The sequence below is a fragment of the Macaca fascicularis genome, chromosome 1 (genome assembly GCF_037993035.2).
Source record: "Macaca fascicularis isolate 582-1 chromosome 1, T2T-MFA8v1.1".
NCBI classification, from domain to species: domain Eukaryota; kingdom Metazoa; phylum Chordata; class Mammalia; order Primates; family Cercopithecidae; genus Macaca; species Macaca fascicularis.
This window is the reverse complement of record NC_088375.1, coordinates 102,147,611-102,175,101: the sequence shown is the minus strand read 5'-3', so window position 1 is coordinate 102,175,101 and position 27,491 is coordinate 102,147,611. Positions and strand designations below refer to the sequence as shown.

The following is a 27,491-nucleotide window of genomic DNA, read 5'->3' as shown; positions in this document are numbered from 1 at the left end:
TTTATGAACTTTCCTTATGTTGCTTTCTACCCTTCACCTAAAGACCAGCTCCATGAGTTCACATAAGCAGCAACCTAAAGCATATAAGTAATCCATGGACACCCATATCATCCTTGCTTTTCCCTAACTTACTTCTGCTTTGGTGGAACCACTCAGAGAGCTTCCAAATCCAGACTTCCACTATCTTCTCTATTGCCCAAGCTTGAATTAAAACTATTAGCATTCTTTCCTTTAAACAGCCTTTGATCATCCAGCAAAATTGGCTGTTTTGAAGGACCCGTTTTTCAGTCATAACCTCATCCTATTTGCAGATCACTTAATTACCACAATAATGTTATCACAATATTGAGTTGCCACAATAATATCTGCTGATTGGTTCAATTTATTTAATATCACAGGATTTACAATACTCTGAAGTATATCCACAATCCTTAACAAAAACAAAACAAAACAAAAAACAAGAAAACAAAGAATTATTCACAACTTCTTCCCCACCAGAAGTTCAGTGCTCTTCCAAATATTGCAAGCCTTCATTCAATACTCTCATGATACGAAACCAGAAACCACTTACATTTAATCTATGAGCAATGTGAAAATGCTTATGCAATCATGACTTCAGTCACCAAGATAACACAACTTAGTCATAGTTAAGAGGGCAGTTGATGACAAATTCCTTTCTCTACATTTGAGAAGGATCTCCATATTTGTAATGATGTCCTATCTCTGATAAGCTACGAGTTTATCAACTCTTAATAATTGGATGAATGATTCATATAGTATGTAAACCAAAATTGATTTCATAGCAGACCCTCCCCCATCCAGGAGATGCAGTCAAATACCGGCAGTGATAGACACTTCTGCCACTGCCACTCTGTGAATAGTAGACAATGGACAAAGGGCTAGGCATGTCACATCTTTCTCCTTTGATATTTTGGCTTTATTCAAGGGACATTTACATCTCCTGGATAATAAAGTGTTAATATCAAAATTTAAGTCCCCTGGAGAATAACCTTCTAATATCAGAATTTATTTCAGGTATGAATATATTACCAGAGAATTTAAAAAGAAAATTCTGCAGTCATTTTTATTTCATTTTGATAAATTATTTACAGGAAAGGAATAGTTTAGTATCTCTTGCTAAGGGTATAAAAATCTAAGAACATTGAAGGGAGGAGTTACACAATTGTTCCATAACTTTGCCGTCTTCCTGGGGCACAGTATAATGAAGCCAACACTAGTGAAGTTTTAAGTGACTCAAACCAATGCCATTTTTTATTGTTACCTTTCAAAATTCACTGTCTTAGCCTTTCACAAGATTATAATATCTTTCAGTTTGATTTTTTGGATAGTTTCAATGATTTATTATTCTATTAGTACAAAACAGTTATTTCTACATTTCTGGGGGGAAAAAAAATCAAAGTCTAGAATACTGCAAAAGAAGTTCCAGAGAGGTGACACCTGTGGAGATTTGAATAAAAATTTGGGAACTCCTTTGTTAACCACAAGATTACAGAGGAATTTTTTTTTTCTTTGAGACAGAGCCTTCACTCTGTTGCCCAGGACTCTACCTCCTGGGTTCATACCATTCTCTTGCCTCAGCCTCCCAAGTAGCTGGGACTACAGGCACCTGCCACCACGCCCAGCTAATTTTTTTTTTTTTTTTTTTTTTTTTAAGTAGAGATGGGGTTTCACTGTGTTAGCCAGGATGGTCTTGATCTCTTGACCTCGTGATCCACCCACCTCGGCCTCCCCAAGTGCTGGGATTACAGGCGTGAGCCACCACGTCTGGCCAGGTACTTTCTTTTTCTTCCTTTTTTCTTACATTTTTCTTTAATATAGCTTGTCGTGCTTAAACCCAAACAAAACACTTTATCTGTTCTACCTAAAAGTAACTCCACTAATTACTTAAATGAATATATTGAGAATTCACAAAAATTAAGCTTTTGGTTCCACAAGGGATACTTTATCAGTGTAACATTGTCATTGACCACTAAAATTTTCCTCGTGTTGTTCTGTGGAAGAGAGAAAGAATGTATTGGATGTAACAACAAGTGATTGGGTTCATTGTTTGCTGATCAAGACTCCTTTATATTTTTTACCCTAGTTCACTAAACTATTAACATTTCTTCCACATGTCATGCTCCTTTCTTAAAGATTTCTATCATGATTCTTCCACCTGCTAACTTCCTATTGGTTAAAACTATCCTTGAATGCCAGTATTAATGTCTTTTCCTTCAGAAATACTTCCTTAGATCTCCTCCCAGGCTAGGAAAAAAATATTACCTAGTGTTTACATGTATATGATCTTATATTTTTTTCTGCCACTTATCACTGTAGTTAAGGATATCTGTCTTTTTGAGACAACAAGTCTCAATAGTAAGAGTTCCCTGACTGCTTTTTAAACCACTTTATCCCAGTGGCTATTTCAGTACTTGCTTCAGAGTAGCCTCTGAGTAAGTGTAATTACACCATGGCATAATGAATAATAAGGAACAAAATCAAGTACCAGTAATTGTTTCAATGAAAAAGAGGCCAGGCACAGTGGATAACACCTGTAATCCCAGCACTTTGGAGGCCAAGGTGGGTGGATCACCTGAGGTCAGGTGTTCGAGACCAGTCTAACCAACATGAAGAAACCCTGTCTCTACTAAAAATACAAAATTAGCTGGGCATAGTGGCACATGCCTGTAATCCCAGCGACTCGGGAGGCTGAGTCAGGATAATTGCTTGAACCTGGGAAGTGGAGGTTGCGGTGAGCCAAGATCACACCATTGCAGTGCAGCCTAGGCAACAAGAGCAAAAATTCCATCAAAAAAAAAAAGAGAGAGAGAGAAAGAGAGAGAGAGACAGATTCATAAGCTGCCTGACAAAAATTTCCAAATAATTGTTTAAAGACACACAGCATATTTCCAGGAATACAGAGAAAAAATTGAATGAAATAAGAAAAACAATAAACTACCAAGACCAAAAGAAGTAATATAGCACAGATACACAATCTCTGGAGCTGAGAAATATAATGAATGAATTGAAGAAAATGTAGTAGAAAATATCAACGGCAGTACTGATGAAGGAGGAGGAAGAAAGTGTGAAATTGAGCACAAGTTATTTGAAAATATATAAAAGAACTAAAAGAAAAAGTGGATTCAAAGGAACAAAGAATGCTTAAAGGATTCATGGAACAGCATCAATAGAGCAAATATCTAAATGATAATATAAGAAGAACAATGAGAAAAAAATGGAAAGGTTATTTTTTAAAATAATAGCAGAAAACTTTCTAAATCTGGAGAAAGTTGTAAAAACCCAAGTAGAAGGTCAAAGACTCCAATTAAATTAATTTCAATCAAGATGACACCAAGATAATTTATAATCAAACTTACAAAAGTTTGATGTGCCCATGTGTTCTCATTTAGCTCCCACTTATAAGAGAACATGTGGTATCTGGTTTTCTGTTCCTGCATTAGTTTGCTAAGGATAATGACCTCTAGTTCCATCCATGTCCCTGCAAAGAACATGATCTCATTCATTTTCATGACTGCGTAGTATTTCAAAGTGAATATGTACCACATTTTCTTTATCCATTCTATCACTGATGGGCATTTAACATGATTCCATATCTTTGGTATTGTGAATAATGCTGCAATGAACATACACATTCATTCTTCATTTTCAATAAGATATTTACACAAGGAAAACTGCAGTTTCCCTACCTAACAAAGTAGAAAACTATGAACATTTATGGAAGGAGTCTCAAAATTGCTTCTCTTCCCTGGGAGGAGACAGCAAATGGGTTTGAGAGTTATTTCATAGCACAGCATGAAATAGTTGGCACTAACCAACTTAAGTGACCCAAACTAGTGTTGTTGTTGTTGTTGTTGTTTATCTTTCAATATATTTTATTTTCTTAGCCTTTCACAAGTTTATAACATCCTGCAGTTTAGTCTCTGGAGAGTTTTATCAATTTATTTGTCTATTCTTATAAGACAAATAGTGATTCCTGTACTTCTGAAGAAAACATCAAGATATAGACTACTATGGAAGAAGTTCTAATGAGCTAAAAGCAGTGGGGATTTCTGTAGAGAAAGATCTGGGTACCTATTTAATAATCACAAAATCACAGAAGCATTTTGTTTTAACTAACATACTTTTCTCTTGTTCCTCTGTTGCTGTATTTTCTATAACGCATATTATGACTTAAACTTCAAAATAGCATCTCATTTCATCTTCTACCAAAAATAATTCTGATGATTATTTACTCACATGCATATATTGATAATTAACTATATTTTAATATTCTGTTTCTACATGAGATACATAGTGAATTGATATATTTTGGACCTCAAGAAGTTCTCTCTCACTTTTCATGGGGAAAATCAAAGACATGTAGCATCCTTAGTAACACATGTGAGTACAGCGGTGGGTTCATTGTCTACTACTGGAGTTTCTTTCACACTTTTCCCTTCACTTACTTATCCATTAAAGTTTCTTCAACATTCTTCTTCTACTTAGGATTTTTATAAACCATGTTTCTCTACTTGGAAATCTCCTAAATTGGTCAAATCGTTTCTTCCTCAGGCTAGGAGAAGTCTTCCTGATGTTCATATGTGTAGGACCTTGGGATTTTTTCTACTATAATACTTATGACAACTGTAATTAGTGAATTAATGTCATTTCACTGTCACTATAAGTTTCAAGAGTAGGAGTACACTGTCAGCCTTTTAAAAACCCACTTCATCCAAGTGACTAGGACAATATCTACATCATATTATACTCTAAATAAACACAATGACCCATTAAAGCAATGAATACCAAGTACCAAAATAAGAACCTACAGGGTCTGTTGAGGCATATGTGAAGGTCATCTAATTCAGGAAAGGAAATAATGTATAAATTGAGGTCAAAAGAATGTCCAACTACAAACATAGAAGTGGAAGAAAAGGGAAGAGAGTTGAAAGGTTTGGGGAAATCCTGGAAGAAGGAAAAGAACACATTAACATCTAGAGATAATATAAAATGAGTTGCATTTTATAATTGAATTATTTTTATTAGTTTTTATTGAATTTTTCTGCTCTGAAATATGAATTTTCTAGTCTCTTATTGTGTCCCCCAGATATCAGAGATAGTCTAACAACTCAGTTAAATATCTCTGACCATCTGAAAAAGAAAATACTTTCTTTTTCTTTATACTTAAGAAAGGATTAAAATTTTGATGGGCTAGAGTAACAAAAAGTAGGCACTGAGATCCTGCAGAACAATTGGCAGCTATTCCAGGAGAACATATAGGGTTCCATTCAGGGTGGCCATATTCGCTCTACCTATTTTGAGCCTAACTGAAATAGTGTTGCCACATACCCATCCCAACCAGGGCCACCAGCCCCAGCATCCCCTACAAATATTTGTTGGGAGCAATGAGTGGGTAGTGTGGGACACAATGGTGGAATCCCTTGCCTTGGTCTTGCCTCTGCCCCTTGCCCCTTGCCACTAGTTATTTAACCACCACTGATGAAGGTTGGCCTGACTCTCCCAACCTTCTAAGCCATGGGAAATAAATTGGCATGTCTAGCCCTACCATTGCCTCACCTCAATCCCCTATTGGGTGCTGTTCAGCCCCTCATACTGAGCAGCCCACAACGGCACTACCAGAGGTCCTACCAGGCTATTAAAGGGGAATGTTGTGCAATAAAAGCAATAATAATAAAGACTTACAAAGAAAGATCAAGCAGGAAGAAGTGAGCCTTCCATACCAGACTACAGAGCAAGCAATTTTTCCTAAAGAAAATGAGGAATTATTGAAGATTGTCAAGCATGGTAGAATCATGGATTTACAGAAAGATAATTGGTTTAAAGAACTGATTAGAGTAATTAAGCCTGGAAGGAGAAAAGCCAAGCAAGTGTTAAAATAATCTCAGTCATTAAAGACTGTAATTCTGTACTAGGGAGCAGGTAGAAGTCCAGCAAGAGGACAGGAATATGGACATTTAGGACACAAATAACATGGTGCGGTGCCAAGTATGCACCCATCACAAGCAACACTCTCACATTTGAAAGAGCAGAGGAGACTCCTAAATCTCAGGTAAAGTTGAAGAGGAGGAGCAGACTTCAAGTTTCACAGAAGAAATTGCTATGGCTCATCCATTCAATCTCTCCATCAGGCAGCTATTTCTTCATTAGTTTCCATCATGTTTTAGATTGACAAAATTGCCTAATAATTGATCATCTTCTTTCTGCAAGGCAATGAACTAAAAAAAGTTAGGCAGGCATGGTGGCAGGTGCCTGCAATCCCAGCTACTCGGGAGGTTGAGGCAGGAGAACTGCTTGAACCCAGGAGGCAGAGGTTGCAGTGAGCAGAGATTGTGCCATTGCACTCCAGCCTGGGCAGCAAGAGTGAAACTCCATCTCAAAAATAAATAAATAAATAAATAAATAAATAAATAAATAAATAAGCACAGACCAAAATTAGTATAAAAAGGAAATAATATAGATCAGAACAGAAATGAGTAAAATGGAGGCTAGAAAAATAATGCAAATGGTTAATAAAATTAAGAGTAGGTTTTTGGAAAAGAGAAAAAAAAGTTTACAAACCTTTAGGTACACTAAGAAAAAGACAGAGAAGACATATCAAATAAATCAAGATTTAAAAAGAAGTTACAATTGATACCATGAAAATAAAAAGGATCATGAAACCAATATAAACAATTAAACACCAATGAATTGGATAACTTAGAAGAAATCACTAATTTCCTGGATACACACAACTTGCCAAGATTGAATTGCAAAGAAACAGAAAATCTGAATAAAGCAATAACTACTAAAGAGATTGAATCAGTAAAAAAAAATTCCTAGTCAAAAGTGATGTTTACTAGGATGACCTGATGGCTTTATGACTTAATTCTACCAAACATTTAAAGAAAATCTAATACTAATTTGTCTGAAACTGTTCCAAAAATCTGGGAGGAGAAAATCCTTCCAACACATTTTATGAAGTCAGCATCCCCTTGATATTATTAACAAACCCAGACAAGGCATTACAAAACAGAAAACTACAGGCCAATATCCCTAATAGATGCAAAACTCCCTAAGAAAATGTTAGCAAACCAAGTTCAACAACACATTAAAAAGATTATTCACCATGATCAAGCAGGATTAATCCCAAGGATGCAAGGATGACCCAACAAATACATATCAATAAATGTGATAAATTACATGAACAAAATGAAAGACAAAATCCTTATGATCATTTCAAAAGACACAGAAAAAAATTTTGATGATACTTAACATTCTTTCATGATCAAAAATCTCAACAAATTAGGTATGGAAGTAACATATCAAATATAACAAAATCACAGCTAACATCATACTGAAAGTCAAAAGGTTAAAATTTTTTCCTTCTAGATATGGAACAAGAAAATGATGCCCCCTTTCTCCACTTTTATTCAACATAGTTTCATAGCCAGAATAATTAGGCAAGAGAAAAAATAATAGGCACCAAAAGTGGAAAGAAAGAAATTAAATTGCCTTTTATTTGCAGACAACACAATTTATATGCAAAAAAGGTATAAAGACTACACCAAAAAACTGTTTGATTTAAACAAATTCAGTAATGTTACAGAATACAAAATTAATGTACAAAAATCAATAGCGTTTTATACATTAATAGTCAACTACATGAAAAAGAACTTGAGAAACAATAGCATTTACAATAGCTACAAAAACAAAATACTTAGGAATGAATTTAACCAACAAAGTGAAAGAGCTCTACACTGAAAACTATAAAACATTAACTAAGGAAAATGAAACAAACACAATTAAAGGGAACGATATCCTGTGTTAATGGATTGGAAGAATTAATATTGTTCAAATGATCAGACTACTCAAAATGATCTATAGATTAAATGCAACCGCCATCAAAATACTAATGATATTCTTCACAGAAATTAAAAAACAGTCCTAAAATTTATGTGGAACAATGAAAGACCATGAATAGCTAAAGCAATTTTGAGCAAAATGAATATGGCAGGAGGCATCACACTATCTGACTTCAAAATATACTATAAACCTATAGTAGCCAAAACAGAATTGTACAAGCATAAAAGAAAACACATAGACCAATGGAGCAGAATAAAAAGCTCACGAATGAATTCACACATTCACAGCCAACTGGTTTTTGAAAAAGATGCCAACAACATACGATGGGAGGAAAATGGTCTCTTCAATAAATGACTTTTGGAAAACCGGATATCTACATATAGAAGAATGAAATTAGACATTTATCTCTTGCCACATTAAAAAAAAAAAATCAAAGAAGTCTGACCAAGATGACTGAATAGCATCCTTACAGGAACACCAAATTGAATAACTATCTACATAAGAAAGTACCTTCAAAAAAAATAAATAAAACTCAGTGTGGACACCAGCTTGGCCACAGTGGAATAGAGCACCAAGCAGGCTCCTAGGATCCCTGATTCCATGCCTTGGCTCCTAGATGGCATTTCTTAACCTGCCCTGGGCCAGAGGGGAACCCACTGCTATGAAGGGAGAGACCCAGGCCTGGAAGCATTCACCACACGTTGACTGAAGAGCCCTTGGTCCTTGAGTGAACATCAGCAGTAGCCAAGCAGTAATTCCTGTGGACTGGGGTAGTGCTAGCCAAAGAAATACCTCTGCTTGTGGAAAGAGGAGGGAAGAGTGGGAAAGACTTTGTCTTATGACTTGGTTGTCAATTGAGCTACGGTAGAATAAAGCCCCAGATAAATTTCTAAGGTTCCTGACTCCAGGCCTGAATCTAGGCATTCTGGGACCTGTCCCCGGAAGAGGGAGAGTGAACCATGCTGAAGGGTAGGACACAAGTCTGGCTGGATTTGGTACCCTCTAAATGAAGAGCCTTGGGCCTTGAGTGAACACTGGCAAAAGCTATGTAGGGGTTACCATGACCCTTGAGTGAGAACCAGTGCTGTGCTGGCTTTTGGTCTGACCCAGGGCTGTTCCAGTGGTTATAGTCACAGGGGTGCTTGTGTCACATCTCTCACATCTCCAGGTAGCTCAGCATGGAGAGAGAGACTCTGTTTGGAGAAAAAGAAAGGGAAGAGGAAAAGAGCCTCTTCCTGGAAATCCAGGGAATTCTCTTTGATATTACCCAAGACCACCAAGGTGGCACTTCTACGGGTTTGCAAGATTTACAGTATTACTGGGCTTGGGGTACCCCCTAATGCTAATATGGCTGCAGTGACTTAGAGCACAACATTCAATTTCCTTTGAATACTTGGAAAACCTTCCCAAGAAGAATGGGTATAAACAATCCCAGACTGCAAACATCACAATAAATATTTCACTTTTCAATGTCCAGACATCAACAAACATTCATAAGCATAAAGACCATCCAGGGAAACACGGTCTCATGAAACAAACTAAATAAGTCACCAAGGACCAATCTTGGAGTGACAGAGATATGTAACCTTTCAGACAGAGAATTTAAAGTAGCTGTCTTAAAGAAGCTCAATAAAATTCAAGATAACACAGAGAAGGAATTCAAAATCCTATCAAATAAATTTAACAAAGAAATTGAAACAATTAAAAAGAACCAAGAGGAAATTCTGGAGCTGAAAAATTCAGTTAACATACTAAAAAATACATCAGAGACTCTCAACAGCAGATTTGATCAAGCAGAAGAAAGAGTTAGTGAGCTGGAAGATAAGCTATTGGAAAAAGCACAGTCAGAGGAGACAAAAGAAAAAAGAAAAAGAAAAAGAAGGAAGTATACCTACAAGATACAGGAAATAGCCAAAAAACGGAAAATCCAAGAGTTACTGGCATTGAAGAGAAGATAGAGAGAGACATCAGAGTAGAAAGTGATAAAAAACTAGAAATTCCACTACTGAGTGTATACTCTAAGAAATACAAATTGTCTTAGTATAAAGACACATGCGCATGTATGTTCATTGCAACACTATTCACAATTTCAAAGATTGGAATCAACCTAAATGCCAATCAATGATATGCTGGATAAAGAAAATGTGGTACATATACACCATAGAATACTATGCAGCCTTAAAAAGGAATGAGATCATGTCCCTTGCAGGAACATGGATGGAGCTGGAGGCCATTACCCTTCACAAACTAATGCAGGAACAGAAAACCAAATGCTGCATGTTTTCACTTATAAGTGAAAGCTAAATGATGAGAACACATGGACACACAGAGGGGATACACACATTGGTGGCTATCAGAGGGTGGAAAGTGGAGAGTAGAAGGAGGACAGGGATCAGAAAAAATAACCAGAAGGTACTACGCTTAATACATGGTTGACAATATCTGTACAACAAACCCCAATGGGCACAAGTTTATCTATATAACAAACCTGCCCGTGTACTCCTGAAATTCAAATAAAAGTTAAATTTTAAAAAATAACATATAATGGAGCTCCAATATGTCTGGCAGCATATTTCTCAGTGAAACCTTACACACCAGGGGAGAATGGTATGACATATTCAAAGTACTGAAGGACAAACCTCCAAATTTTTTATCCTGGAATAATATGTCCAGTGAAAATACCCTTCAAACATGAAGGAGAAATAGCTTCCCAGACAATTAAAAGCTGAGGGATTTCATGAAAACCGGACCTGTCCTACAAGAAATGCTATAGGGAATTCTTCAGTGTGAGAAAAAGTGATGTTAGCAAGCAACAAAATATCATCTGAATGTATAAAATTCACTGGTAATGCTAAGTACACAGGCAAACACAGAATATTATAATTTACACTGTAATTATGGTGTGTAAACTACCCATATCTTAAGTAGAAAGACTAAAAGACAAACTTGTCAAAAATAATAACTACAATAACTTTTCAAGACATAGTATAATGAGATATAAATAGAAACACACAAAAAAGTAAAAACTCAGAGGGGATGAAGTTAAAGTGTAGAGTTTTTATTAGTTTTCTTGTTGCTTGTTTGTTTATGCAAACAGTGTTAAGCTGTTATCAGCTTAAAATAATGGGTTATGGTAACCTCGAACCAGGAAACATACAACAGATATGCAAAAAATAAAAAGCAAGAAACTAAATTATAATACCAGAGAAAATCACCTTCACTAGAGGAAGATAGGAAGGAAAGGAAGAAGGAAGAGAAGACCACTGAATGACCAATAAACAAATAACACAATGGCAGGAGTAAGTCCTTATTATCAATAATAACATTGCATGTAAATGAACTAAATTATCCAATCAAAAGACATAGAATGGCTGAATGGATAGCAAAACAAGACCCAATGATCTGTTGCTTACAAGAAACATACTTCAACTCTAAAGATTCAAACTGAAAATGAAGAGATGGAAAAAGATATTCCATTACAATGGAAACAAAAACAAGAGCAGAAGTCACTATACTCCTATCAGAGAAAAAAACAGATTTCAATTAAAAAAACATAAAAAGAGACAAGTTCTGCGGATAATATAGACCTTATATAAGGTCATATAATGATAAAGGGGTCAATTCAGCAAGAGGTTATAAAAATTGTAAATGTATAGGTTTCCAACTTTGGAGCACCCAAGTATATAAAGCAAACTTTATTAGAAGTAAAGAGAGAGATAGACCTCAATGCAATAATAGCTGAAGACCTCAACACCCCACCTTCAGCATTGGACGGATCATCCAGACAGAAAATTAACAAAGAAACAATGGACTTAATCTGCATTGTAGACAGAATGGACCTAATAGATATTGACAGAATGTTTCATCCAATTATTGCAGAATATATATCCTTCTCCTCAGATGTATTATCCTCATGAATAGATCATACGTCAGGCCACAAAAGAAGTCTTAAAAATTTCAAAAAAATGAAATCATATGAATTATTTTTTGACCATAATGGAATAAAACTAGAAATCAATAACAAAAGGAACTTTGACAACTATACAAACATATGGAAATTAAACAATATGTTCCTGAATGACCAGTGGGTCAATGAAGAAATTAAGAAGAAAATTTAAAATTTTCTTGAAGTAAATGAAAACGGAAGGAAACAAAACATACCAAAACTATGCGACATGGTAAAAACAACATTAAGTCCAAAGTTTATAGCGATAAGCACCTACTCCAAAAAAGTAGAAAATCTTCAAATAAACAACATAACTATGCATCTTAAAACCTAGAAAAGCAAGAGCAAACTAAACCCAAAATTAGCAGAGAAAATAAAGATCAGAGCAGAAATAAATGAAATTGAAATAAAAAAATTGAAAAGCTCAACAAAACAAAAAGTTGTATTTTTGGAAAGTTAAGCAAAATCAACAAACCTTTAGCCAGACTAAGAATAAACAGAGAAAACTCAAATAAATAAAATCAGTGATGAAAAAGGGGACATTACAACTGATATTGTAAAAATTCAAAGGATCATTAGAGGCAACTATGAACAACTATATGCCAATAAATTGGAAAACATAGAAGAAATGGATACATTCCTGGATGCATACAAACTACCATGATTGAACCATAAAGAAACCCAAAACCTGAATGGAACAATAACAAGTAATGAGATCAAAGTCATAATATTAAAGTCTCTAGAGGTTCCTCAGAAAATGAAAAATAGAACTACCATGTGATCAAGGAATCCCACTACTAGATATGTATATCCAAGGGAAATAAAATCTATATGTCAAAGAAATATCTCCACTTCCATGTTTATTGCAGACTATTCACTATAGCCAAGCTATGGAATCAATCTAAGTGTTTATCAACAGATGAATGGATAAAGAAAATGTTTTATATATATATATATATATATGTGTGTGTATATATATATATAATTTGTGTGTGTGTGTGTATATATAACATTTGTGTGTGTATATATATATATGCAATTAAGTGCAATTTAGCCTCAAAAAAGAGGGAAATCTTTTGATTTGTAACAACATGGATGAACTTGGAGAAAATGATGTTAAGTCTTCCGAGATGAATGCCTCATGATTATACTTATATGTAGAATATAAAAAATTGATCATATAGAAGTCAAGAGTAGAATGGTGGTTACTAGATGATAGGGTGCCTAGGAGGGAGGTGGGAAGGGAACAGGATATACAATTACAGTTCAATAGAAGGAATAAGTACAAGACATCTATTGTATAGCATATTGACTATGCTATATGATGATATATTATAGCCCAATAAATACAGAAAGAATGGATCTTAAGTGTTCCCATCCCAAAAATAATACCTATGTGATGTAATTCATTTGTTAAGTAGGTAGATTAAAACATTCCACAATATATACATGCTTCAAAACATCATACTGTACGGAAGAAGTATATACAATTTTATCTATCAATTTAAAAAAATAGCACTAATAATTAACTACTTAATCAAAAGTATATATTGAGAATTCACTACATTTTAATCTTTGGCTTCCCCAGAAACACTTGATGAACTTAACATAATCTCTGACTGCAGAAAGCCTTCTGTTCTGTGTTCCAGGGGAGGGCGAGAGAGGTATAGAGTCCAGAATACTATAAGTGAATATAGCTGTGGGCTTACTGTCTATTCCTCCAATCTCTTTAACACCTCTTTTCTTTGCTCACTAATCTGTTCAAGTTTCTTTGACACACAGCATGCTCCTTTCTTCTTCAGGATTTTCCCATGCCATATTTCTTTCACCTTGAAACTCTTACTTTGCCAACCCTATCCACTCTCGGGATACCAATATTGACATATCGTACTCAGGAAATCCTCACTTAGACCTCTGTAGTCTAGGTGAAATCTTCATGGCGCTCTCTTTGTGAGGAACTTCTTTGCTTTCTACTATTTATGACAATTGAAGTTAATATTTATTTTATTTCCCTCCTTCCTCTGAGTTCCAGTGTTAGGTCTACTTTCTCAGTCTGCGGACCACTGTATCCTAAAGGCTATTTCAGTGTCTGCCTCATCGGAAGTTCCCGATAAATATACTTACTCAATTAAAAAAAAATGAAAACTAAGTCCTAAGTTACGACTCAGTCCAACTAAGGAAAGGACAAATGAATATCATCTGACACAGACAAGAAGTTGATACCTATTATGAGATCAACTCTAATGTATGCATGCATCTGGGACTAACAACTAATTGAAATTCCAATGAACTTTATTCCAAAAATAAGTGTTCTATATTTATTTGATAGATAAAGAAAGGGGATAGACTAACAGGCCACAAGCGATGAAAGCACAACACGAGCCACAATTTAAACATGCTCTGTTCCTCTTTTTCTTATATCAGATTTTGTCTCTTTCAGAAAGAGTAGGAAATGCAAAGAACCAATCAATCAAACTGAAAGTAATTAAATAATTAAATTTAAATTATCTGAAACTCCAGCATCCATATTATGCCCCTCTCAGATTTATTTTTAGGTAAATATATACTTTTTTTTCTGAAAATGATATTAAACAATATATTGTCCTATTATATATCTGTGAATAGTTGCATAATTTGCTTTATTTTCTGTATTCATCTTTTGGTTGCTTGTGAGGCTGAATATCACTGTTATTATTAATATTCTCATGGATGAATCTACTGTTACTGATTAACTTGCATTGGGAAAGGTATTAGGCTGAATGGGTCACATAGATGAGAAGTCAGATTCAGCTAAGTCCAATCAACTCCAGGTGATCACTGTGTATAGTATCCAAGGTCAGACCACTCCAGCAGCTGCCGGTTTGTGGGTGAGGCAAACCCATACCTCCAGCACTTTTTCTTATAAACAACCTTCCCTTCATTAATGTATAATGCTGCAGTTCACAGAGACCTAGATGTTACCGAAAAAGGATTTTAAAGATAATCCACTCTGACCCTTGGTTTTCTGTCAACATGCTACCTCCTAGAGCCCTGACATTAGGAAATACTGCATTGCTGGCAAAAGGGATAGTGAGGGAGGGCTCTCTGAGAAGGTCTAGCCTAAGGTATATGTATATCTGTACAGTACTAGGAGTTGCTATCCTGCAGCTTGTTCATTTGCTCATTTTAGAGAGGAAGTCTCACTAAGTTCACTGGTTAGAGTGCAGTGGCTATCCACAGGCGTGATCATACTGCACTGCAGCCTGAAATTCCTGGGCTCAAAGGATTTTCCCACCCCACTGCTGAGAGTAGAGTCATGTGCCATCATGCCTGGCTACATCTTGTTTTTAATCTGTCACAGTCATTTTCTCATAGGTATGGTAGTTACTATGTTATCAGGACCTGAATATTTAGTTTTCATTAAATGATATTCTATCTATAAAATTCAGGATACAGGAAATAACAATATCCTACGGAAAGGAAAATGTCACAATATCCCCTGCAAGAAAGGAGATAAATTTCAACCCTCCTTCCTTTGACTGAAAAAAAAAAAGAACCAGAGGTCAAAACTGACTTTTTAAATGCATAGTTTATCCAAGCGAGTCAGATGTGGTTATCCCTATATTGTGAATACATACCTTGTATTAGTTATATACATTACAGACATTTTCTTACAATGTTTGTTGTATATTTTCACTGTGTTTACATTGCCTTTCATCACCTTTCATGGCCTCTTTACAAAGAGGAAATTGATTTGCTTTAAGCTTTAGGAAAACCAGATTTTTGTTGTTTTATATTTAGATTATAGCAGAAGTCATAAGAAACCAAATGATGCCCTTGTACTCACATTTAAACAGAGAAACTTATTAAAATATATTAGTAGAATGACATTGATTATAGGTTTCTGAAAGATATAAAACTTGTACTAACTAATAAAATTCTTGAGGAAATTAAGAGGGCAGGAAACTAATTTAACGTCGTGCTCAAAAGCAAGGTCTCTGAGGTAAGATAGACTTCCTCTACCTGTGGCTCATTAGTTACATGAGATGGGAGAAATAGCTTAAATATTCCTCATGAGATTGGTTTAAAAGCCAGGAAGAAAAACTTGATTAAATTTGATTGCATGCAAATTCTAATTTGTTTATTTTAAAAAAAGGCAAAGTAAACACAGTGAAAATACACAGCAAACACTGTAAGAAAATGTCTGTAATGCATATAACTAACACAGGGTATGTATTCACAATATAGGGATAACTACATAGTAATTTATTTGAACAGCTCATTTGCAAAATGGGCAAAAGATATGAATAATCACTTTATTCAAATGTCAAATACACATGATCAGATGCTCAACATTACCAGCAATTAATGACTTCCAGAGCATCAATCTATATGGTACAAGATACAAGTCAAGAACAAGATAGGTGTTTATGAGCTAAAAATAATTTATTGTGACTTTTACAGGAGCTTGAATACCCTCATTGGTAGAGTCAACATTAATAAAATCTGAATTATTACCATTAATATGGCCATGCCATTTTTATAGGTAAGTGCTAGAAAAATGCTACTTATACATGTAGCATTTACAAGTAAAAATTTAAACAATTATCAGGAACATTTTGTCTATAAAAATGTAATCTTCCTTCAACCCTATTATCCACTTACATTTATATATTAAAACACATTATATATGACAAAATTAATACTCAGCTATTTCCTTGAAGTTTTGCTTTAATTATATAAATGTAATATTTGTCTTTCAGTCCCTAATATCTTATTACTTAAAAATGTCTTATAGTATTTGCTATAGGGTAAAATGTATACACAGAGAAAATTCATGCAAATGTATTTGGTGGCTTCATGACCTCAGGAGTGCACACCCTGTAGTTTGAGAAGTGTGTTGTTGTACCATGCATAATAGCTAACTACTAAATAGTATCTTACTGTTTACAAAATGCTTTCACATGGAGTCTCAAAAATGAAAAGAAAAAGCAAAACATTCAGGGACAGCTATTTATCTCTGGAATTAGATGATAATTACTTTAACTACTCAGTATGGAATGCCTGATACACTACACTTGCTATTTATTGTGATCTTCCAATGATCACATTTTAAATTAGGTAAATGACTTACCTGAGGCCACACAGCTAGTAAAAGGACTGAACTCAAGTTTTCTGAATGCAGGTGCTCTGTTCTTTCTTTTGCCAACTGCCTTCTTATAATACAGAGTGCAATGGTATATTGGTTTTTTTTATTTTAAAAAAAGAAATAAAGAAAAACAAGCTTGGTGTTATTGGCTGTGATTTGAAAGGCACCAACCCAAATATCAAATCCTATTATAATTGAAGTATTAGCAATTATTTTATTTTCCTGAGTCATTTATCTCTCTTCAGCTAGAATATCTGCACAGCTTGATCCCTCACTTTGTTTAGATTTCTGCTTAATTGACGCCTCCTAAGCTCGACCTTCAGTGAACAAAAGCTGCAAAATGGCACATGACACCATAACTCTCTATTACCTACATGACTTGCATTTCTTCATAGCAGTTATCTACTTGACATTACGGTATATATGCTATTTCCATTCGTTTATTTTTTAATTGGCAGCCCGCTGAAATAGAACAGTTTGTGGGCAAGGACTTTGCTGTTCATTTCTGTACTCCTACCACCTAAAACAGTATTGCACATACTGTAGGTATTATATAAACATTTTAAAAAGAAATTCATGTTAAATCAACTGTCTAGACATGCCTGCCTAAGAATTCAACCCTGAGAATCTCCACTTTCTAGCCTTTATTGATACATTTGGCGTTAGTAATCTAGGACCAGAGTTAGTTGAACATGGATATACAAGTGTCTTCGTTGTACATTCTCCAAGAGGGATTTCCAAGCCAGAAATAGCATAGATGAAAAACAGAACAAACCACTGAAATCAAACCACATCTACTTCTGGAATAATTTCAAAAAGGGAAAGGTTGAGAAGGCTTTTCAAAATCTAAGATATTATGCCAAATACATAGCACTACACAGAATCAAGGCAGGAAGCTTAGAAACTTCTGTCTCCAGAAGGAGTAATACAACTTCCTATGGTTCCACTGTGCAAGCTACTCTAGATTCTAAGAAGGAAGTAAAACATGGTGTACCGCAGGGAAACTCAAAGTAATTGAGTTTGTTTGAATTTTCAGACTAAGCTGATAGAAAAGCATGTGGTTTATTATAAAGGTTCTACTATCAGTTATTTTTTCATCGTAATTTAACTGGTGAATCTGATATTTATTTAGGCTATGAGTATATTTGTATTCGGTAGATGTGATATGATTTGACTGCGTCCTTACCTAAATCTCATCTTGAATTGTAGTTCCCATAGTCCCCACATGTCACGGGAGGGACAGGATAGGAGGTAATTGAATCGTAAGGGCTGTTGCCCCACACCATTCTTGTGATAGTAAGTTCTCATGAGATCTGATTGTTTTATAACGGGCTTCCCTTTTCATCCACTCTCATTTCTCTCTCCAGCTGCCATGTGAAGAAGGATGTGTTTGCTTCCCTTTCCACCATGATTGTAAGTTGCCTGAGGCTTTCCCAGCCCTGTGGAACTATGAGTCAATCAAACCTCTTTCCTTTATAAATTGCCCAGTCTTGGGTATGTCCTTATAGCAGCATGAAAATGAACTAATACAGTACATTTGTACAGCAGAGAGTGAGGTGCTTCTATAAGGATATCTGAAAATGTGGAAGCAACTTTGGAACTGGATAACAGGCAGATGTTGGAACAGTTTGGAGGGCTCAGAAGTGGAAAATGTGGGAAAGTTTGGAAATTTCTAGAGACTTGTTGAATGCCTTTGACCAAACTGCTGATATAAACAATAAAGTCCAGGCTGAGGTGGTATCAGATGGAGATGAGGAATATTTTGGGAACTGGAATAAAAGTAATTCTTGCTATGCTTTACAAACACACTGGTGGCATTTGGCCTCTGCCCTAGAGATCTGTGGAGGTTTGAAATGGACAGAGATGATTTAGGGAATCTGGTGGAAGAAATTTCTAAGCAGCAAAGTTCAAAAGAAAGCAAGTTTAAAAAATCTGCAGCCTGACAATACGATACAAAAGAAAAACTCAATTTCTAGGAAGAAATTCAAGCCTGCTGCAAAAATTTGCATAATTAACGAGGAGCCAAATGTTAATTACCAAGACAATGGGAAAAATGTCTCCAGCGCCTGTCAGAGGCCTGCATGGAAGCCCATCCCATCACAGGCCCAGAAGCCTAGTAGTGAAAAATGGTTTTCTGGGGCCCCACGTCCCACTGCTCTATGCAGCCTTGGGACATGGTGTCCTGCATCCCAGCTGCTTCAGCTCTAGCCATGGCTGAAAGGGGCCAATGTACAGCTCAGACCATTGCTTCAGAAGGGGCAAGCCCCAAGCCTTGGCAGCTTCCACGTGGTGTTGGGCGTCTGGGTGCACAGAAGTCAATAATTGAGGTTTGGGAACTTCTGCCTACATTTCAGAGGATGTATGGCAAGGCCTGGATATCCAGGCAAAAGTCTGCTGCAGGGGCAGAGCCCTCATGAAGAACCTCTGCCAGGGCAGTGCAGAAGGGAAATGTGAGGTCAGAGCACCCACACATGGTCCCCACTGAGGTACTGACTAGTGGAGCTGTGAAAAGAGGGCTACAGTTCTCCAGACCCTGGAATGGTAGATCCACTGAGAGCTTGCATTGTGGGCCTGGAAAAGCCACACTCAGTGCCAGCCCATTAAAGCAGCCGGGATTGGGGCTGTACCCTTCAAAGCCACAGGAGCAGAGCTGCTCAAAACCATGGGAGCCCACTTCTTGCATCTGCATGACCTGAATGTGAGACATGTAGTCAAAAGAGATCATTTTGGAAATTTAAGGTTTGATGACTGCCCTATTAGATTTTGGACTTGCATGGGGCCTGTAGCCCCTTTGTTTTGGCCAGTTTTTCCCATTTGGAATGGGTTATTTACCCAATACCTGTATCCACATTGTATCCGGAAAGTAACTAAATTACGCCTGTAATCCCAGCACTTTGGGAGGCCGAGGCAGGCAGATCACGAGGTCAGGAGATCAAGACTATCCTGGCTAACATGGTGAAACCCGTCTCTACTAAAAATACAAAAAATTAGCCAGGCGTGGTGGTGGGTGCCTACAGTCCCAGCTACTCAGGAGGCTGAGGCAGGAGAATGGCGTGAACCCAGGAGGCAAAGGTTGCAGTGAGCCGAGATAGCACCACTGCACTCCAGCCTGGGCAACAGAGCGAGACTCCATCTCAAAAAAAAAAAAAAAAAAAGTAACTAAATTGATTTTGATTTTACAGGCTCATAGGTGAAAGGGACTTGCTTTGTCTCAGATGAGACTTTGGACTTGGACTTTTGACTTAGTGCTGGAGTGAGTTAAGACTTTGGGCGACTGTTGGGAGGGCATGATTGTGTTTTGAAATATAAGGACATGAGATTTAGGAAGGGCCAGGGCAGAAGGAGATGGTTTGGCTGTGTCCCCACCCAAATCTCATCTTGGATTGTAGTAACCATAATTTCCATGTGTCGTGGGAGGGATCCAGTGGGATGTAATTGAATCATTGGTGCAGTTTGCCCCATTCTATTCTCGTGATAGTGACAGAGTTCTCACAAGATCTGATAGTTTTATAAAAGTCTTCCTTCTTCCCTCAGCTCTCATTTCTCTCTCTTGCTACCATGTGCAAAAGAACATATTTGCTTCCCCTTCTGCCATGATTGTAAGTTTTCTGAGGCCTCCCTAGACCTGCAGAACTATGAGCCAATTAAATCTTTCCTTTATACCCAGTCTCGAGTATTTCTTCAGAGCAGCATGAGAACAGACTAATACACTTCGTCATAATATTCTGCAATTACAAAGTCATAAACATTTAAATTACTGTCATAAAGCCAAGAAGAAATAACTTGCCATATTTAAAACTCCTGGAGGAGCTCAAGCTCCACTTTCTAAGTAATCCCTTCTCTGCTTTACTACTTGGTGATCACTAGACTAGAATCCCTAAGTGAGATGACTCAGTCACATTTTGGCTCTATCAGCAGCCACCTGGCACTGGCTAAGGGAAAAGGAAAGATCAAAAAAGTAGGCATTTGCACCGCTAATTTTCTGCCATCTTGTATTTTCATAATTTATTGTTTATTTCCCTTTCTGACACTCTTAAGCTAATATAGTAAACACTGAAGAATACAGGAACATTAACTGGGCACACAGGAGTCTTTTTCCTTGTACCAAATATTCTCAAGCACTAAATCCAAAACTTAAAATGCAATAAAATCCTTATACCACTTACCCATCACTCATAAATTATTTTTCTCATCTTCACATGTTAACACCCAAAATCAAGCAAAAGCTATTAATAAATCTCAGTTCTGATGAAATTTGCTCCTGTTGCTGAATAAATCTAAGTAAATTATAGATAGATATTAGTAACTTGAGGCAAGAATTCCCAAAACTATATGTATGGGGTGACGAGTTAACTACTGACAACAGTAGAGAATCTCATTTCCAATTTAGGGGATAAATAATATCAGGGGAAATCCTGAGAGCCAAAAGTGGAAGTACAAAAGTAAAGATGAGAAAATAAATTATTAACTAATAAGATTCTTCAATGACTGCTTCCTAGAGTATGGTCAATTATAGATAAATTGAGCAAATAGAGGATGGAGATAACAGAAATTAAAGGCACAGAGTGTGGTGCTATGGTTTAAATGCTTTTGTCCCCTTCAAAACCAATGCTTAAACTTAGCACGCAAAGCAACAGTGTTGGCAGGTGGGGCCTAATGGGAAGTGTTTAAATGATGAGGGCTCTGCTCTTATAAACATATTAATGCCACTATAAAAAGAGCTTGTGGGGGTGAATTAGCTTTTTTTGGCTCTCCTATCATGTGAGGACACAGCAAGAAAACCTTATCAGATACTGATACCTTGACCTTGGACTTCCAATCTTAAGAATTATGAGAAACAAATATCTGCACTGTATAATTACCCAGTCTATGGTATTCCACTACAACAGCACTAAGCAGAATAAGACAGTGGGAAAATATGCCTTGCTCATTGCAGAAAGCATCAGAGAACAATGGTTTTCATGAACCAGAAATGTCATTCTCTCATATACTCTCCACGTACTACGCAATGAACATGAGATGAACGGTGCCAGTTCTGGCTATGTACAGTATATTAGAACTCATCCACATCATCTCTGAAGTTTCCATATAAATTCACTCTCCTCTCTGGCCCCAACACTAAATCTCTCCTTTATTCCACTACTTTCCGAACTAGAGAGATCAACCCTAGAACTACAGAAGCCCTTTCTGCCAACAGAATTTTCTGCAGTTTATGGTATTTGTTTAGGGCAAAAGGAAAAGCAGGCAAAACCACAATATAGACTACAAAATTGCAGAGAAGAACTAGGTCTGAGAAGCATTCAAGTTGGAGAGGAAGGAATGCCACAGCTGTGAAAATGTGTTCTGGGTAGGTGACTGCAAAGTGAATGGTAGAAATGTCTGATCCAACTGGAGAAAGCTTACTGATGCCAGGATAACTGCTGCTTCCCAGAACACCCACCCTCCCCTAGGAATGTGGAACAGACTGCAGAGAATCCAAACAATACCTTTGCGCAGGAAGTAAATAGACTACAGAGTGCAACCAGATGGCTTAATAGGCCATCAGTGACTGTTTTTCCCCTCTTTTCCCATTCCCTTTTCTTCTTACGGCTTAAAAGATCAGTCATGCATGTATTGCAAAGGCAGAGATCTTCCTCTTCTTGCTATTACCCAAGATGGCCTCACATGTATCCCCTGAATAAATCTTTGACTACCTACCAATTTGGCGTGGTCTGCTTTCTTTGGTCTGAGCTTGCCCTGTTCTTATGAAGGGTAGGTATTGGTCCAGCAAGGAGTTTTCCCAACAGTCACCTTGCTAGTTAACTGTATTCACTCAGTGTGCAAGTATCCCACCTCCATTATTCCAACTTGTGTACAGAATTCAACTCTCTTTAAAACCTGTTATATACATAAATTGCAACGTCTATGCATTAAGTAGAACACACTCTATGGAATACAGAATAACATGGAAAAATTGATAAAATGGGGAAAATAAAGCATAATAACAAGATTGAGGAAGGAGATAAGCTTCTACTACTAGTTTCAACAGTTCAATGAAACAAAGATCAAAGCTGATATCTGACTTTCACAGTTTCACTCAGATGGGAGTCGGATAGACAAGTATTAGCTTTTCAAAGGATAAAATAATTTACTTTAAGCTTTGGGAAAATCAGATTCCTGTGTTTTAACACACTTTTTTCAGTCCAAGCAGGAAGCATGAGAAACCAATCAATGCCCCTGTGCTAATATTGTAAGTGGCAAAGCTTTGGATAAGATAGACCTGATTTGAATCTGGCTCCAACCCTAACTAGTCACATAATTTTAGGAAAATAGCTTAAATGGTTGCTACAGACTGAATTGTGTCACTCAGATTCATATGATGAAGCCCTAACTCTCAGTGTGATGATATTTGAAAATATGAGGCCTTTGGGAGGTAATTCGTTTATGATGTCAGGGTCTTCATGATGTGATTGACTCCCTTTAAAGAAAAGGCATCAGATCTCTCTCTCTCTCTCTCTCTCTCTCTCTCTCTCTCTCTCTCTCTCTCTCACACACACACACACACACACACACATACTCTCTCTCTCTCTCTCTCTCTCTCTCTCTCAACCCCCACCAGGTAATGACCCAGTATGAATATGGCTATCTACAAGCCAGAAAGAGGGCCCACACCAGAAACTAAGTTGGCTGGCACCTTGATCTTGGAACCCCAGCCTCCAGAACTGGGGGAAATGCCTGTCATTTAAGCCACTCAGTCTATGTCATTTTGTTATAGTGTCCTGAGACTCAAGTCAACTAAGACAATAGTCTTCTCTAAGATGGGGAAACTCTGCCTCATAGGGTTGATTTGAAAATCTAGTGACATAAAGCATATACATTACTTTTTACAGTCTAGTGCATCATGAGAAATCAATATGCAGTAGGAATCATTGCTCTTAGCAAGGTAAAGACACTTAAAATATTGATACTATTGAGCATCAGTAGTATCAATAGTATTGAGAACTATTTCACACTATTGAGTATTTAGGATGTCAAGGTCTTCATGATGTGATTGGTCCCTTTTAAAGAAAAGGCATCAGATCTCTCTCTGTCTCTCAAAAGCGTGAAGTCACTTTTCACACTTCTCAAAATACTCAAAAGTGTGAAATAACACAATGGTTCCACACAACTGAAACTTTGGTATATGCATAAGCGTATGGAAAATGAGGTCAGAATGGTAAAATAGTAAGCTACCTTTTTTCATAAAGGGAGGAATGGAAGTTTCATTGTGAAAAAATAGGTACATAATTGGGAGATTTTATGCAGTGAGAGGATGAATTGAAGGCAGCATACTCATTTCTCAGCTAGAAATCAGAAAAAAGATGATGATGATGATGATATGACGATGATGATGATTATTATTATTATTTTGAGATGGAGTTTTGCTCTGTCACCCAGGCTGCAATGCAATCTTGACTCATTGCAAACTCCACCTCCCGGATTCAAGTGATTCTCTTGCCTCAGCCTCCTGAGTAGCTGGGACTATGGGCACCCGCTACCACACCCAGCTAATTTTTGCATTTTTAGTGGAGACGGGGTTTCACCATGTTGGCCAGGCTGATGTTGAACTCCTGACCTCATGATCCACCCACCTCAGCCTCCCAAAGTAGAAAAAACAGATTATTCACTATTGAGGAATTTTTCTGCTGGTTGTCAAGTATTTTGCATTATAAAGGCAGCAGAGGAGGTGATATTTATACCACAGGAAATGGCAATTACTACAAATCAGAGCTCTTCTGTAGTTGTTATAGTTAGATTAATATCTAGTTTTGCGACTGCATTCTATTTGTTGCATTTGTTCTTTGTTTTTTGCCCCTGTTTTTCTGCCTTTTTTGGTTTTAATTGAGCAATAATTTTTTTCTTTTCTTTTCTTAACATATGAATTATTCTTTTAAAAAATTTTTTTATTGTTTGGCTTGGAGTTTCAAAAATATAGCTTTAACTAACCTAAATCTATCTTTAAATATTACTGTATTGCTTTATGTATACAACAGATACCATATAACAGAAAATCCCCTATTCCTCCATTTTTTTCCCTGGCTCATTTCTTGTATTTATATACTATAATGACTGAATACATTATTACTATTATTACTTTAAAAAAAGTTATCTTTTAAATAAATTAAGAATCAAAATTTTCAAAATTTAATTGACTTGCATTTATGCCTTCTCTGATGGTCTTCTTTTCTTCATGTACATCTGATCTCCTTCACTTTTGAACAATAATTTTGCCAGATATAGAATTCTAGATTGCCATGTTTTTTCTTTCAATACATATAAGCATTTCATTTTATATTCTTCTTTCTCTTGTTGCCTCCAATGTTCCTGACAAAAAACTCTACAGTGATTCTTGGAATTGCTTCGCTATATATAATACAATATTTTACTTTCCTCTGACTTTGATCAAGATTTTTCTTTGACTTTTCTGCAGTTGGAATATAAAATGCCCAGATATGATTTGTTTTTCAGCATTTATCGCAGTGGAAAATATCTGACCTTCCTGCATCTGAGGTTTTGGCTCTGGTTAGTTTTAAATATTTCTTGGCAATTATTTCTCCAAATACTGATACAGGAGATGGAAATAAATTATCTTAGGCAGATAGTGAGGGCAAAAGAGTCCTCGGCAGAATTGCCTTCTAACAAAAAGCAGCCCAAAAATCACTTATTTTCTAATAAAGAGCAGCCTGAAAGATCAAACTGCAAACATAGAGAAGGTAGCTAGGAGCTTCCACAGGGGGATGCTGGCAGTGCCAATAGAAAGGGCTACCTGGTGCGAGGCATATTCACCACGGGGCTCCACCTTCCCTTTTTTGTTAGCATGTGTACGGTAAGAAAGAAATAAGCAACGTGGAGTAGCTATCCACCTGCATAATAAAAGACTGGAGTAAGGGCAGCCAGAGATTCAGGCCCTATGCAGATGGCACAGCTGGTCCTCACCAGTTTTACACAACCTATGTAGGTCAGACACCATCTCCCCTATCTCATCTATAAAAATCTCTGCATTTCACAGCAGATCTGCAACCCATTTTTCCAGGATGCTTCTCTGTAGCAGAGAACTATTCTCTTTCTTTTGCCTGTTAAAATTCAGCTCTAAACCTCACCCTTTGTGTGTGTCTGCATCCTTGATCTCTGTGGCCATGAGACCAAGAACCTCAGGTGTCATGCCAGACAAAGAGACCAGTTCAGTACTTTTTATGCTTCCTTCTTTCTTTCCTTCTGGCTTTTCAATCCCACCACAGTTATTAGATATTCTGAGGGCTGGAGGGCTTAATACTTTTTTCCTTTGCATTTAGTTTGGGAAATTTCTATTGATCTATCTTCAAGGTAACATTCTTTTCTAGATTGTGTCTGGCCTATTGATTATTTTCTATTTCTATTGCGATTATTTCACTTCATACATTTTTGTTTGATTTGTCTCTTAGTGTTTTCTTCTCTCTGCTTATCTTACTCATCTGTTATTGCATGCAGTCTACTTTTTCCATCAGAGCTCTTAATACATTAATCACAGTAACTTTAGATTCCCTGTCAGCAAATTTCCACATCACAGTCATATCTGAGTCTGCTTCTAATGCTTCTTTTGACTCTTCAGACTCTATTTTTCCTTGTCTTTAGCATACCTGGCTTTTTCTTTTTGTTGTTGTTGTTGTTGTCAAAAGGAAGATATATATGATCAGGTAATAGGAACTGAAATAAATAGACCTTTAGTATGAGATTTTTTGTTAGTCTGGCTAGGTGCTAAAATGTTATTTACCTTTTGTCCTAGATGTAGGTTCCAAACACTTCAGAATCCTTTACTGTCCTTTTTGTCGCTCCTCTTGACTTTGAACTTCCCTGAGCATCCTCCTCAGAGAGTCAGTCTACCAGGAATAAGCAAGAAAAATAGTGGAGGATAATATAAATGACCAGTATCAGGAAAGTAAAGGGATAACACTGCAGATATTAAAATGGTAATAAAATAATATTATGAACAATATTATGCAAATAAGTTTGGTTACTTACTTGCGTAATTCCTGTAAAACACAAATTTGTTACAGAAAAAATTCCCATGAAACACAACTTACCAAAACTGTCTTGTAAGGAAATAAAACAACTAAATATTTTTATATCTATTAGAGAAAGAGAAGTTGTAACAAAAATCTTTCCGTAGTGAAAGTTTTAGGAATAGACACTTTATGAATTCTATCAGACATTTGAGGATAAAAGTTTACCATGTCTATACAATCTGTTTTAGAAATGCCAGTTTGCTGTCACACCCAATTAAAGATATTACACAGAAACTGAAACAAAAACCAATTCTCACATGAAAATAAATGTAAAAACACTTTTGAAATATTGAAAAATTATACTTACCAATATACTTATCAATATGATAAATTATAATGCATCATTAAAAGTGTTTTATCTCGGGGATGTAAGATTGATTCAACATTTAAAACTCAATCACCCTTCCCTCTTCCTTGAGAAACAGAAAACTATTTACTTGAGAGACAAAAGGAGAAGGCACCTGTTTCAGGTGGCCGATGGTCATGAATGCAT

The 27,491-nt window shown here is 36.4% G+C and overlaps 1 long non-coding RNA gene across 1 annotated transcript in view; it reads right to left on the bottom strand.

Annotated features, from left to right (window-relative positions):
* Nucleotides 1-27,491, bottom strand: part of LOC123575526 (uncharacterized) — a 189,399-nt gene that overhangs the window by 145,687 nt on the left and 16,221 nt on the right. Inside the window, exon 2 of the long non-coding RNA XR_012434902.1 lies at nucleotides 26,707-26,812. This is a non-coding gene — a long non-coding RNA (uncharacterized lncRNA). The remainder of the gene's footprint in view (nucleotides 1-26,706; nucleotides 26,813-27,491) is intronic.